The sequence below is a fragment of the Schistocerca gregaria genome, chromosome 3 (assembly GCF_023897955.1).
Source record: "Schistocerca gregaria isolate iqSchGreg1 chromosome 3, iqSchGreg1.2, whole genome shotgun sequence".
In the NCBI taxonomy this organism is placed as follows: domain Eukaryota; kingdom Metazoa; phylum Arthropoda; class Insecta; order Orthoptera; family Acrididae; genus Schistocerca; species Schistocerca gregaria.
This window is the reverse complement of record NC_064922.1, coordinates 496,605,923-496,622,430: the sequence shown is the minus strand read 5'-3', so window position 1 is coordinate 496,622,430 and position 16,508 is coordinate 496,605,923. Positions and strand designations below refer to the sequence as shown.

Sequence of the window (16,508 nt, the reverse complement as noted above, 5' to 3'; positions counted from 1 at the left end):
TGTTGCATCTGTCGTGCCTGAGAAAGATATAGCCATCTAGGTTTACGGAAGTTGTAGGAATACTTGGTTTGAGCCAAGTCTCTGACAAAAGTATTACGTGTATATCAGCAGTTTGAAATACACTCCTGGAAATTGAAATAAGAACACCATGAATTCATTGTCCCAGGAAGGGGAAACTTTATTGACACATTCCTGGGGTCAGATACATCACATGATCACACTGATAGAACCACAGGCACATAGACACAGGCAACAGAGCATGCACAATGTCGACACTAGTACAGTGTATATCCACCTTTCGCAGCAATGCAGGCTGCTATTCTCCCATGGAGACGATCGTAGAGATGCTGGATTTAGTCCTGTGGAACGGCTTGCCATGCCATTTCCACCTGGCGCCTCAGTTGGACCAGCGTTCGTGCTGGACGTGCAGACCGCGTGAGACGACGCTTCATCCAGTCCCAAACATGCTCAATGGGGGACAGATCCGGAGATCTTGCTGGCCAGGGTAGTTGACTTACACCTTCTAGAGCACGTTGGGTGGCACGGGATACATGCGGACGTGCATTGTCCTGTTGGAACAGCAAGTTCCCTTGCCGGTCTAGGAATGGTAGAACGATGGGTTCGATGACGGTTTGGATGTACCGTGCATTATTCAGTGTCCCCTCGACGATCACCAGAGGTGTACGGCCAGTGTAGGATATCGCTCCCCACACCATGATGCCGGATGTTGGCCCTGTGTGCCTCGGTCGTATGCAGTCCTGATTGTGGCGCTCACCTGCACGGCACCAAACACGCATACGACCATCATTGGTACCAAGGCAGAAGCGACTCTCATCGCTGAAGACGACACGTCTCCATTCGTCCCTCCAATCACGCCTGTCGCGACACCACTGGAGGCGGGCTGCACGATGTTGGGCCATGAGCGGAAGACGGCCTAACGGTGTGCGGGACCGTAGCCCAGCTTCATGGAGACGGTTGCGAATGGTTCTCGCCGATACCCCAGGAGCAACAGTGTCCCTAATTTGCTGGGAAGTGGCGGTGCGGTCCCCTACGGCACTGCGTAGGATCCTACGGTCTTGGCGTGCATCCGTGCGTTGCTGCGGTCCGGTCCCAGGTCGACGGGCACGTGCACCTTCCGCCAACCACTGGCGACAACATCGATGTACTGTGGAGACCTCACGCCCCACGTGTTGAGCAATTCGGCGGTACGTCCACCCGGCCTCCCGCATGCCCACTATACGCCCTCGCTCAAAGTCCGTCAACTGCACATACGGTTCACGTCCACGCTGTCGCGGCATGCTACCAGTGTTAAAGACTGCGATGGAGCTCCGTTTGCCACGGCAAACTGGCTGACACTGACGGCGGCGGTGCACAAATGCTGCGCAGCTAGCGCCATTCGACGGCCAACACCGCGGTTCCTGGTGTGTCCGCTGTGCCGTGCGTGTGATCATTGCTTGTACAGCCCTCTCGCAGTGTCTGGAGCAAGTATGGTGGGTCTGACACACCGGTGTCAATGTGTTCTATTTTCCATTTCCAGGAGTGTATATATTAGAACTCGTCAAAGTGAGCTGGCAGAGACTGGACATTTGCATTTGCAATATGCAACTTGTTGCGTTTGGGTGTTGATTGCCCGAGGAGGCTGCCGACCGATATCACTAGGAGGCTGGTCCTGGCGGAGGTTCGAGTCCTCCCTCGGGCATGTCCTTAGGATAATTTAGGTTAAGTAGTGTGTAAGCTTAACGACTAACGACATTAGCAGTTAAGTCCCATAAGATTTCCCACACATTTGAACATTTTGAAGATACCGCCTACAGGAAAATTAAAGAGACCTTTGGAGAAAAGAGAACCACTTGTATGAATATCAAGAGCTCAGGAGGAAAACCAGTTCCAAGCAAAGAAGGGAAAGCAAAAACGTGGAAGGAGTATTTAGAAGGTATATACAAGGGCGATGTACTGCAGGGCAATATTATGGAAATGAGAGAGGACGCAGATGAAGATGAAATAAGAGATATGATACTGCGTGAAGAATTTGACAGAGCGCTGAGAGACCTAAATGGAAACAAGACCCCAGGAGTTGACAACATTCCAGTAGAACTATTGATAGCCTTGAGAGAGGCAGCCCTGACAAAACTCTACCATTTAGTGTTCAAGATGTATGAGACAGGCGAAGTACTCTCAGAGCTCAAGAAGACTATTATAATTCCAATCTCAAAGACAGCCGGTGTTTACTGGTGTGAAAATTACGGAACTATCAGTTTAATAATCACAGCTACAAAATACTAACACGAATTCTTTGCAGATAAATGGAAAAACTCGTAGAATCCGACCTGGGGGAACATCGAATTGGATTCCGTAGAAATGTTGGAACATACGAATCCCACGACTTATCTTCGAAGACACATTAAGGAAAGGCAAACCTACGTTTCTGGCATTTGTAGACTTACAGAAAGCTTTTGACAATGTTGACTGGAACAATCTCTTTCAAATTCTGAAGGTGGCAGATGTCAAATATAGGAAACCAAAGGCTATTTACAATATGTACAGAAACCAGATGGCAGTTATAAGAGTTGAGGTGCACGAAAGGGAAGCAGTGGTTGGGAAGGGAGTGAGACAGGGTTGTAGCCTATCACCGATGCTATTCAAGCAATAAGGGAAAGAAAAGAAAAATTTGGAGTAAGAATTAAAAGACATGGAGAAGAAATAAAAACCTTGAGGTTCGCCGATGACATTGTAATTCTGGTGGAGACAGCAAACCACCTGGAAGAGCAGTTGAACGAAATGGACAGTGTCTTGAAAGGAGGTTATAAGATGAACATCAACAAAAGCAAAACGAGGATAATGGAATGTAGTCGAATTAAATCAGGTGATGACGTGGAAATCAGATTAGGAAATGAGACACTTAAAGTAGTAGATGAGTTTTGCTATTTGGGGAGCAAAATCATCGAAGTAGAGATGATATAAAATGTAGGCTGGCAATGGCAAGGAAAGGGTTTCTGAAGAAGAGAAATTTGTTAACATCGAGTATAGATTTAATTGTCACGAAGTCTTTTTCTGAAAGGATTTGTATGAATTGGTTGATTTAAAAGAGGGGGGAGGGACCAAACTACTAGGTCATCGGTCCATTATTTGTATGGAGTGTAGCCATGTATGGAAGTAAAATATGGACGATAGATAGTTTATACAAGAAGAAAATAGATGCTTTCGAAATGTGGTGCTACAGAAAATGCTGAAGATTAGATGGATAGATCACATAACTAATGAGGAGGTATTGAATAGAGTTGGGGAGAAAAGAATTTGTGGCCCAACTTGACTAGAAGAAGGTATCGGTTGGTAGGACATGTTCTGAGGTAACAAGGATCACCAGTTTAATATTGGAGGACAGCGTGGAAGGTAAAAATCGTAGAGGGAGACCAAGAGATGAATACACTAAGCAGATTCAGAAGGATGTAGGTTGCACTAGTTACTCGTAGATGAAGAAGCTTGCACTGGATAGGGTAGCATGGAGAGCTCCAGAAAACCAGTCTTTAGACTGAAGACCGCAGCAACAACATATGATTTCTAACACATGGATCAGACTCTTGTATTTTCTCCCGTTTGGTCTAATTTTCATAGTACGAACATGCAGTCGTCACCTACCGGTATTCTTCGGACGGGAAACTCCACTCCAATCACCAGGATTGTTGGGACCTAGTTTGTTGTTTTTCGCAATTCTCTTCCAGAATTCTGTTCCAGAATTTCTGTGCTGGAATGTAAGCACATTGTAGTATCGTAGCCTATCCCCCATGCTGACTACAGTCGCCGCTCTGGCCGGTGCAGTGTGTGACTGTAGTAGTTGTGGCTTAGGTTCCTTGGAATGTGTATGTATTTATTTGTTTATTTACACGTCAAGTTCCCTAGGATCAAATTGAGGAGGAAATATTCAAGGTCATGGAACGTGAAATTACAACATAAAAGTAATAACAGACAGAAATAGAATGTTTATGAACCCGATAAAAGTCAATACATAAGTTTAAGTAAACGCAATCAACAACAGAAAAAATATCACCTTAATTTTTCAAGGAACTCCTCGACAGAATAGAAAGAGTGACCCATGAGGAAACTCTTCAGTTCCTATTTGAAAGCGCGTGGTTTACTGCTAAGATTTTTGAATTCGAGTGATACCTTATTGATAATGAATGCAGCAGTATACTGCACACCTTTCTGCACGAGAGTTAAGGAAGTCCGAATCAAATCAGGTTTGATTTCTGCCAAGTATTAACTGAGTGAAAGCTGCTTATTCTTGGGAATAAGCTACTATTGTTAACAAGAAATGTCAGTAAGGAATATATATATATATATATATATATATATATATATATATATATATATATATATATATATATATTGAGAGGGCAACGTCGAAATACACTCAGACTCGTGAACAGGAGCCGACAAGAGGTTCATGAAATTACACTACTTATAGCCCGAACCGTCCGCTTCTGAGCCAAAAATATCGTTTTAGAATGGAAAGAGTTACCCCAAAATATAATACCATACGACATAAGCGAATGAAAAAGTAGACTAATTTTCGTGTCGAACGATCACTCAAATCAGATACCGTTCGAATAGTAAAAATTGCAGCATTAAGTCTTTGAACAAGATCCTGAACGTGGGCTTTCCACCACAGTTTACTATCTATCTGAACGCCTAGAAATTTGAGCTGTTCAGTTTCATTAATCATATGCCCATTCTGTGAAATTAAAACGTCGGTTTTTGTTGAATTATGTGTTATAAACTCTAAAAACTGAGCCTTTCTGTGATTTAGCCTTAGTTTATTTTCTACAAGGCAAGAACTTATGAACTGCATTATTTGAAATCAAGCCAATGTTGCACATGACATCCCTTACTACCAAGAGTCATCAGCAAACAGAAATATTTTATAGTTACTCGTAATACTAGAGGACATATCATTTACATAAATAAGGAACACGAGTGGGCCCAACACTGATCCCTGGGCACCCCCTACTTGACCATGCCCCACTCAGACCCTACATCGCAGCCATTCTCAACATCGTGAATAATGACCTTTTGCTGTCTGTTGCTAAAGTAAGAGGTGAACCAGTTGTGAGCTACTCCCCATGTTTCGTAATGGTCGAACTTCTGGAGCAATATTTTGTGATGAGCACAATATATGACTGTCGTTCGAATCCTTTTGTTTAACCCATCAAATAGCTCAAAGGGAAAAGAGAATATAGCACTTTCAGTCGTTAAGCGACTGCTAAAGCCGAACTGTACATTTGATAGCGAATCGTTTGATATAAAATGATCAATTATCCTTGCATACACAGCCTTTCCAGTAATTTTAGCAAACACTAATGGCATAGAAATAGGTCTAAAATTATCTACATTATCCCTTTCTCCTTCTTTATAAAGTGGCTTTACTACTGAGTACTTTAATCGCTAAGGAAACTGACCGTTCGCCGCCCACTGTGGCCGAGCGGTTCTAGGCGCTTCAGTCCGGACTGCGCTGGTGCTACGGCCGCAGGTTCGAATCCTGTCTCGGGCATGGATGTGTGTGATGTGCTTAGGTTAGTTAGGTTTAAGTAGTTTCTAAGTCTGGGCACTGATGACCTCAGATGTTAAGTCCCATAGTGCTCAGAGCCATTTGAATCACCAAACTGACCATTCCTACAGGAAAAATTGCAAACATGGCTAAATACATGGCTAACATGTGCAGCACAGTTCTTTAATATTCTACTAGGCACTCCACCATAGCCATGAGAGTCCTTAGTCTTCAGTGATTTAATTATTGACTCAATCTCCCCCTTGTCTGTATCACAGAGTAGTATTTCAGACATCAATCTCGGAAAGGCATTTGCCAAGAAAGTTATATGATTCCGTACAGAAAGTAAATTTTTATTTAATTCATTAGCAATGCTCAAAACATGATTGTTAAATACTGTACATATATCTGATTTATCAGTAAGAGAAGTATTTTTATTAGTAACTGGCCTTATATCGTCGACCTTGTGCTGCTGACCATACACAACTGACCATATGGTTTTAATTTTATCATGTCACATACTCTTTGCCATCCTAATAACATTTTAAGAACCTTACAGTATTGTTTGTAATGAGCTACCGTGGCTTGATTGTGAATACTTCTAACATTTTGATTTATTTCCCACTTTGTTCTACATGATGTCCTTATCCCACTTGTTAGCCACCTGGTCTGATATGTCAGTACGTAATTACGTCGATCATATAAGGGGCAGACCAAGAACCTAATGGCCAGACAGCGTGGAGCAGGAATTCAGAAGAATTGGAGTTAAAAGATGGAGAGTCCAGCAGTCAGAAGAGACGAGTGAGCGGACATTGTCCTGAAGGTCAAGCCCCTACACGGGCTGTGGAGGCAAGGAGTAAAGTAAAAGTACTAGAACGGATTGGTAGGAATTGCAAGAACTGTGTCACTCATCTAAGCTTATAACGGCCTACCTCAACAGTGGATATCATGTGTTTTGCTCCAGGCATTTGAACTAAGTGTTTAACGTGTTAACAATAACTTTGATACACTTCAACTAACTAAATGGTTGATATGTCAATACGTAATTACGTCGATCATATGATAATATCAGTCCGAAAAGTGGCGGCCAAAATTTAAAGTGTTTGATTATCAGAATGTATTAGCGCTTGTGAGGCAAACTGGGTCTTTCCAAAATGAAATTTTCACTCTGCAGCGGAGTTTGCGCTGACATGAAACTTCTTGGTAGACTAAAACTGAGTGCCGGACCGAGACTCGAACTTAGGACCTTCACATTTCACAGGCGAGTGCTCTACCGACTGAGCTACCCAAGCATGACTCACGACCCTTCTCCACAGCAGTACTTACGAGAGGACCTTGTCTCTTATCTTCCAAACTTCACAGAATCTCGCTTGCGAAACTTACAAAAGCAATTGCCCAAGAAAAGAAAGAGTGCCGAGTACGAGTCTTGGCCCGGCACACAGTTTCAATTGGAGAGGAAGTTTGAAACTGTTATCTCATTGTATGAGTGTTCCCAAACCTAGTAAACGACAAACATTACCCTATTCCACTTTTAGCTGGCAGTGGGAGAATAAAGAAGACAGCACTGGGAAAACCAGGCACATACAGTCTGGGCACACTGTCGTTAGACACCTAACCCTTTTCCCTGTCTATGTGACTTTTTGCAATAAAAGAGGTGAGACGTCTTACAATACATTTTGCAGAACAAGAGCTTGAACAATCGGCGATGGCATAAGTGTGGAACGTCCATTGAGTTCAAACAAGCATGTGAAATATGTAGATGGTTGACATACCGTATCTAGGTTCAAATGCTTCAAATGGCTCTGAGCACTATATGACTTAACTACTGTGGTCATCAGTATCCTAGCACTTAGAACTACTTAAACCTAACTAACCTAAGGACATCACACACATCCATGCCCGAGGCAGGATTCGAACCTGCGACTGTAGCAGTAGCGCGGTTCCAGACTGTAGCGCCTAGAACCACCGTATCTAGAAGAATGAGATTTTCACTCTGCAGCGTAGTATGTGCTGATACAAAACTTCCTGGCAGATTAAAACTGTGTTCTGGACCGAGATTCGAACTCGGGACATCTGCCATTTGCAGACAGGAGCTCTACCATCTGAGCTACCCAGTGTAATGTGACAACGTGCCATTTAGTGAAGGCCAAGCATAGTCAAGGCGCAACGGTAGATAAAGCCGATGCTTATGCCATCTGTGGGGCAGAATCGAAGGCAAAGCGGAATTGCTTCCGCCTGGTGTCAGCTAAATTAAAGAACGCTATGCGGGAGACAGTGTCTGGCTTGTGCTGCACTCTGACAGCGAAATAACAAAAGAATTAAACTAAATAATATTGTTACACGTATGAAAAATATGAATGTAATATAAATTTAATATTTGAAAATGACTGTAATTGAATATTGTACTGCTATGGTATGTTTAATTGTAAATAGAGAACTTGGCGTAATGTAAAATAATGTTTAGGTGTGGGGGGGAATCCCCGAGAATGAGAACAGTGTACAACAGGTTGGCGCGTAATATTGGCGGTAGAAGTAAGTTGGCGTAGCTCTGAGGCAGAACAAGTGTTAAGTGTCATAATAGTGACTGCCGGTGCGTGCCACGGTAACGTTGCTAACAGACCATTTAGAAGTGAGCTGAAAACAGTTATGGATTTCGTTTATCATATGGCTACAATCTAAATGGACACTAAGGATTGTAAGACGCGGAATTTCGACGGAGATGGACTGTGAGATGAAAAATTGTACTGTTTCCCGCCCTGAGGTACATGGCACTGCATGGTACAATGCTGGGATAATTGCGACGAGTTGCTTGTGCCAACGGCGAGGTGCGAAGGAACCAGTAGCCGCATCCAACGGCGTATTGTGATCTCAATAACTGATGAGGTCCATTGGTGAGCTCACTTCGGTAGCAACGAACTAGAAGTTATCTTAGAAGAGTATTATTATGAACAATGGTGGTTATACCGGCACCATTACCAGTACATTTATATTCTGTGAATCAGTTTGTGTAATAGTCAAACCGAGTTCTCTACAGTGTGTAAAGTTTGAAGGCAATAATAATTTTGTGGTTTAAATTGCATTCCCCGAGCTTAATCAATTATATAAAGGAAATAGCTCATTATTACCCCATATCCAGTGATTTCTATTTGCTGCAACATCAGTGAAAAGTTATGGTGTGTGAGTATCGGCGTAGCAATATTGCATGAGAAAATAGTCGGAATTAAAGCCGAAATTGGCGGCACACGCCGCTTCATGCAACGGGTGGGAGATGCCAGGTTCTGTGCCACCTTAATTACTATCCAGCTCGATGTGGTGGCTCTTGAGTACATTTCCATAGTCAAAAACTACACGGTTCCGTCCGAGCAACGTGATTCTCAGTTAGTGTTTTCAGTAACTATATTGACAAGCAGATCGCCGGCCGGAGTGGCCGAGCGGTTCTATGCATTACAGTCTGGAACCGCGCGACCGCTACGGTCGCAGGTTCGAATCCTGCCTCGGGTATGGATATGTGTGATGTCCTTAGGTTAGTTAGGTTTAAGTAGTTCTAATTTCTAGGGGACTGATGACCTCAGCAGTTAAGTCCCATTTGAGCCATTTTGACAAGCAGATCTATATTGTTCTTTACTTAAGCGTTCAAGGAAATTGCTGCCACCACAGTACACATTGTGCCTTCAGCACAGTGCAAACTCAATAACATTAAATTCAGTATTTACAATTTGTGTAGTTTACATGAACCTAAAGCAAGTTCAAGTGTTTATCATGTGTGTTTCTGTATTGTGAAACGATTTCAGGCTGTGGTAGTGTTTTAAATGAATAATGTCCTCCTGCTAGGCAATATCAAACATACAGAATTAAGTGCTCCCTGTTCAGTCACTTCAAAGAGATTATCAGTGCTACTAATAATCAAATATAGACGTAAAAATAAGTTGGTTACGCCCCATTATCATTATTTATTCCAAAAATTACGTGTAGTAGTTGGATCACCATAGGGTGTCTATTCAAACCTATTACACGCGAGAGCCGCTATCCGGAATTCCAATAATACAGTAAATTCGGGTAGTGGCGCCGCACCAGGCACGACTCACGCCACGTCCTCACAGCTTTACTTCTGCCAGTACCTCGTCTCCTACCTTCCAAACTTTACAGAAGCTCTCCTGCGAACCTTGCAGAACTAGCTCTCCTGAAAGAAAGGATGTTGCGGAAACATGGCTTAGCCCTTGCCTGGAGGATGTTTCCAGAATGAGATTTTCCCTCTGCAGCAGAGTGTGCACTATACGAAACTTCCTGGCAGACTAAAACTGTGTGCAGGACCGAGACTCGAACTCGTGACTTTTGCCTTTCGCCATCTGAGCTACCCAAGCACGACTCAAGGTAGGAGACGAAATACTGGCAGAAGTAAAGCTGTTGGGACGGGGCATAAGTCGTGCTTGGGTGGCTCAGATGGTAGAGCACTTGCCCGCGAAAGGCAAAGGTTCCGAGTTCGAGTCTCGGTCCGGCACGCAGTTTTAATCTGCCAGGATGTTTCGTATCTAGGAGACTGATATATCCAGGCAATCGCTCGCCACTAAGAGGAAAAGCAGCGGGGTGAGACCGTCGAGACCATCCACTATGAACCGTGAGGACGGCTATGGGCTTCCACTGTCTTGGTTGCCAGTTATTCCACGCCGGCAGGGAAACCATGATTTGGAGTAGTCCAAGCACTCACCGTTGACACAACATTATAGGTAACAAGAAGCTCTGGCTTGTCTCAGGCTTCACCGGTTTGTGTGTCAGCAGTACTACGTCATAATGGATGCATCAACCGGATTCGCTAATTACTACCAATAAAAGTTAATTTCAAATAATAGTAACAATAAGCATCTGGTACACCTTTCTCATGGTCATGACATAAATCGTATGGCAGAACATGTAACCACTTTCGACTGGAGGGGTAGGCTATACTGGAAGTGAAAGTTTCAGTGAAAGTATACCATCACTGGCAATTGTGCACCTTCACTGACCTCTTTACTGAAAGTGGATTATTAATTCCAGTTTTACCAAACAATATACATTCACTAGGGATAGTGCACCATCTCTTGTGAAGATAAGCCTTCATTACCAAGAAGTACAGAATGTGAACCATGGTTGGAATAACAAAGGATAGTCATATTTTGAAAGTTGCATTTTATGAACTGCAATTTGAAAAGTTATTCATATTATAGAAAATTCGTTTATTGCAGCATTGGCCTCCACCATAGCACTTAGAGCAACATAACACATTATTCTTTTTGCAAAAGCTTCTCAGAGTCTGACATTTGTGTTAACCGTGGAATCTGAAGAATCTCGGCTGAGACGTCCCAATTCTCTTCAGAGCAACAGTTTTCTTTGCTGGACCTTCCTCTTCTGAGATTATTCTAAATGGGCCAGTACTGAACCGGGACGTGAAACAAAATGATGTCGCAGTCGTAGTCATAATCGCATATCGTATCCTCCCTTCCCGAAATATTTAAAAACGACCTACTAACTAGCTTAAAGCTGGTTCAAGACATTTCTCTCGTCCCGTTTCGGCAGAAACCATGAGCCGTTGTCTCCAGAACGACATCCAAGATCCACCTTGCATCTCCTCTTCCGTGGTCGAAGTCGGGAACTGTACATTCCTTTTCCACTGGTAGCAAACGACGACCTAAGCACTGTTGTATTCTTTGTGTTTGTTCTTCTAAGCACTTGTACACAAAAGTTCTGTGTTTGTAAGAGCGCGAGATGACCCATCTAAACCAGTTAGGCAGTATATATAATTGTCTGAGACACCGTGTTTCTCTCTGTTCCTGTTGGCATGTTATCCTTTTGCACTAGGGGCTTGCTATGATTATTATCCTGCAAAGTTTTAGTCCCTTTCTGATGGCCATTCCTCAGTTGATTTTATTAAATTTTCGAAGTCGTTCTCAGAGTGAACGTTCGCCAGTGCTTCAGGAGGTCAACTTGACGAAGACAAACATTGCCTAGGAGGACATGCAATCATCGTTTCGCACGGGGACCTTTTTATTTTAAAACGTGCAGCACAACTCGTCATTAACTGCACAAACCTTAGTGTATGGTTCCATTCCGCGTAGTTGCGTTTTTGGCGTCCATGTGATTAGGATATTTTCTGTCCCTTGATTTGCTCTTTCTACGTTGCCAATGGTCTGGCTTTGTCTAGGTTTACCACACACAATCTTAAAACTGGGCTAGTTCAGTTAAACTACTCATTATTTTGCTAACGAACTCTCGACCAGTGTCGGACTGCAACACTGTGGGAGCGCGTAACATTGCAAAAATGTCAGTAATGCTGTCACATACTTCCTCAGTTGTTTTGGACTTCAGTAAGCTGAGAACAACGCATTTAGTGAGCCGTTCATGAGAAACCGTTACGAATACGTAGTTCCCATCTGGTTGCGATTAGAAGTCGATGAAATCGACTTGAAACTTGAATTTTAACTCTCTGAACAGCATGGGATTCACTACTATTCCTTTATTATGACCTTTTTGTTTTTGTAAACAAGGCTCATATAAGCTAAGATAAATCTAATATAACAGTACTTTGACTTTAATCATTTTATCATTCGGTCACATCCACTGTGGCCAGTCATTACATGAGTATCATGCATAATGTCGTACAGTTCTTCATCGTAAACATATTACTTAATCATGACTTCCTCAGTAGCAGATTGTATTAATTTCGTTATTCCATTCGCCTGGAGCACATCATGTCTCTTCAAAAACTTGTAGCCATGGCCGTTCCTCTTAGGTCCAGATTTTAGAGATTTTACCTTTCTGGTAAGTGACTCGTACTTTTCTCTGTCCACAAAGACAATTATAACTGGAGTTTCCCCGTTCCACTCTAAGACATTCGCAGAACTTGACTGATTCAACCATAGCTGTACTGCTGTAAACCATAGCCGCACTGCAGTATAACACAGCACAAACCAACTGACGACATTTACATTCATGATGATACCTGGGACCACTGATGGACGCAACGTTAATAATCTGATACTGTTCACAGCTACTAACAGTTGCCAATGATGATACACCTTCGGCAGTGGAAATTTTATTTATTTATTATAAGCCTCCGCTGATCATTTTGATGATGGTATTCATGCACTGGCAAAGGTTTACTCCCTAACCATCCACTCGCATTACAACGTATACATGGTTTTTCAAAGTCTTTGTGTCGAAATTCATGGTGAAAAACTTTTATTAAAGATAAAATGTTTGATATCGCTTGTTTTTGTTTTAAATTCGTCGGTTCTGAGACGACGAGACTTCGCCAGTCTAGTGTTGTCTAATAACCAGGTGTGCTGCATCTGCGTACTACCGACCCCAGGAATTTGATGGAATGATTTTCAACAAAAACCCTTAGGAATGAGAGTCTGAAAGCGGATAAAAATAATTTAGAAACGAATCAGGAACTTCAATTTTGCTTGACCTAACCCCTTTCACGTGGAGCAGATGACTAGATTACATACAACACACAATGCATATGCACACTGCAGAGTGTCTACGCCCTGTGGCCTCTCAGGGGCATAACCAATAATAAAAGGCACCTAGCGTCAGGGAACGTTTTATATCTTACAAAAATCGATCACCACTAGATGTTTGATGCAAAGGCTTTGCAATACCCTGTATAAAGCTGTAACCCCAAACACAAGTAATCGTCCTGATGAAGGATGCTTATGACAGCAGTTGAAACATTAGTAGTTTTAATACATCATGGTACAATAATTCAGCCAAAAGAATGTTACTGAAATAGCATTTCATTTGTTGCCGTGTCGCTGTTGATTTTTCATTTACGTTACGTTATATTTTCTTGGCACCAAAAGTTGATCAGCACTGTCTTAATTTTGCTGCAATTATTCGTCGTTGGGTATTGAGGACAAGACAATGCGTAGGTCGCAAACGGTGCATGAGACTCTAGGAACGGGTAGCTTGAGTATCTAGCTTGGTTGAGAAGTGTTGCCCTGCATGAAGTTGGATGCAATGAAAGAAGCGTGAAGACATATGAATGAAATATAGGCCACACATAGTCGGATTCTGAAATGTTTCCCTCACTCGGTAAGTGCTACCCTGCGTAAAGTGCGACGGGCGCCAAGAGGGATGCTGATAATTCGCAAACACTGACGAAGCGCAGGCTTTCCACTAACAACCACAACCATACGGTTTTATTGTTGTGTGGTGTTTACCTCGACACCGCATAAAATCACCCAAACACTTGAACAATTCGCTGGGGACATGACAGCCAGTGCTGGGAGCTCTCACAACATGAACAAGTTAAGAACAACACGGGAGTTCCTGAATCACATACCGGCCACAACAAGATTAGAAATTTTTGCTCCGCACAGAGACTCAAAGGCGTAGTCTCGAAATATCTGTCACCTATTGGATGGAACTGCAAACTGACGTGCCAGTGACAATACTGATATATCGTAATAGTCGGAGAGTCTGTAAGAAACCAAGAGGTACATTCTAGCAGAAGATTCAGTCCCTCTGACATAGAGTTATAAAGAGGACGTTGAGGCAGCCATGTAGAGAATGAAGAGACAGTGATGAGGCAGTGAGTTTGCCTTCTAGGGCCATGCCGTCCTGTTGCCAGCTTAATCGCGGGAGTCAGATACTTATTTAAAATTCCAGTGTTTATTGTCACTTTATGGCATATTCATTTTCATTCCTTCTTCAACTGACGAAGCCTTGCGGCCTGGCGCTTTGATCTTTAAACAGCTTACTGCACAGTGCACGTTCCTAGTCTGACGCAGACACCATACACCACTTCTGCGAGACAATTACCGGACACAGTAGCCTCCAGCACTGCAGACACAGAACGTTGCAAACGTGTAATGCAGTAGACGCTGCGCTTTTCAAACTATTGGTAACTTAAATGGAGTTTGGAGGAAGTGTTTATAATCACATTCTTTTTTTTATTTCCTTTTTGTAGCTATTGCTTATGTAATTTTGTAATTTCACTGTGTATCTTCACATTAAACTCATCACGTGACATTAGTATCTAACAGTCTTTATCCCTCCCTTTATTCCCCACTTTACTAATCCATCCAGTTTTTGACGTGCACCATTTTCTCAAGGCTCTGGCAGAAACAAGAGCAGAGTTATTACCTTAGCTAACTGATGAATCATCTGTAGATGCCACGCCCTTGGACTTTCAGGTGATGAGTCGATCGAACCCCAAGTAATTAAGTGTGATTAGTACCAGTTTTAAATTAAACCTTCCTCCATTGTTCAGCTTTTGTAGATTCTCTCAGCTACGTGAAGTTGGCGGGTACATAGGATGGTCAAAAGCTTGTAAGAATGTTGCAGGATAGTCTGGGCTGACAAATAAGTGTTAAGAACAAAATTAGATACACTCGCTGTTTCCGAGTTAATTATAATTGAAATTAGCCAACTATACTGTTGTACGAGTAAATTCATGCGGACCGCTAGATACGATTACTGTCAGATGTTCCGATCCTTACCACTGTCCCCTCTCCAGTTTTTATACGGCTCTCTTGGTCGGTTATAGAAAACCAAACGAGGACCGCATTTGGCGACACGTCTCTGGAGGGTCATTTAACTCTGTGCATGCAAAGGCCTGTTTGACAACAAAGTCAGTGAACTTGGTAACGGCAAAATGTATCGAACTTTTTCTTAACAATTATTTCCCAGCACAACACACTTACAAACTTTTCAGACTGTTTCTGACTACCCTGCATTAGTAATACACTACTGGCCATTAAAATTACTACACCACGAAGATGACGTGCTACAGACGCGAAATTTATCCGACAGGAAGAAGATGCTGTGATATGCAAATGCTTAGCTTTTCAGAGCATTCACACAAGGTTGGCGCCGTTGGTAACACCTACAACGTGCTGACATGAGGAAGATTTCCAACCGACTTCTCATACACAGACAGCAGTTGACCGGCGTTGACTGGTGAAACGCTGTTGTGATGTCTCGTGTAAGGAGGAGAAATGCGTACCATTAAGTTTCCGACTTCGATAAAGGTCGGATTGTAGCCTATCGCGATTGCAGTTTATCGTATCGCGACATTGCTGCTCGCGTTGGTCGAGATCCAATGACTGTTAGCAGAATACGGAATCTGTGAGTTTAGGAGGGTGCCGTGCTGGATCCCAAAGGCCTCGTATCACTAGCAGTCGAGATGACAGACATCATATCCGCATGGCTGTAACGGATCGTACAGCCATGTCTCGATCCCTGATTCAACAGATGGGGACCTATGAAAGACAACAACCATCTGCACGAACAGTTCGACGACGTTTGCAGCAGCATGCACTATCAGCTCAGGGACCATGGCTTTGGTTACCCTTGACGCTGCATCACAGACAGGGACGCTTGCGATGGTGTACTCAACGACGTACCTGGGTGCACGAATGGTAAAACGTCATTTTTCGGATGAATCCAGGTTCTGTTTATAGCATCATGATGGTCGCATTCATGTATGACGACATCGCGGTGAACGCACATTGAAAGCGTGTATTCGTCATCGCCATACTGACGTATCACCCGGCGTGATGGTATGGGGTACCATTGGTTACACGCCTCGGTCACCTCTTCTTCACATTAACGACACTTTCAACAGTGGACGTTACATTTCAGATGTGTTACGACCTGTGGCTCTAAGCTTCATTCGATCCCTGCGAAACCCTACATTTCAGCAGGATAATGCACGACCGCATATTGTAGGTCCTGTACGGGCCTTTGTGAATACATAAAATGTTCGACTACTGCCCTGGCCAACACATTCTCCAGATCTTTCACCAATTGAGAACGTCTGGTCAATGGTGGCCGAGCAACTGGCTCGTCACAATACGCCAGTCACTATTCTTGATAAACTGTGGCATCGTGTTGACGCTGCATGGGCATCTGTACCTGTACACGTCATCCAAGCTCTGTTTGACTCAATACCCAGGCGTATCAAGGCCGTTATTACGGCCAGAGA

General features: G+C 43.2%; 1 protein-coding gene across 3 annotated transcripts in view; it reads right to left on the bottom strand.

The window, feature by feature from the left end:
• The window catches only part of LOC126354065 (juvenile hormone esterase-like), a 285,547-nt gene that overhangs the window by 53,239 nt on the left and 215,800 nt on the right, over positions 1–16,508 (bottom strand). The gene's annotated exons all lie outside the window — the stretch shown is intronic.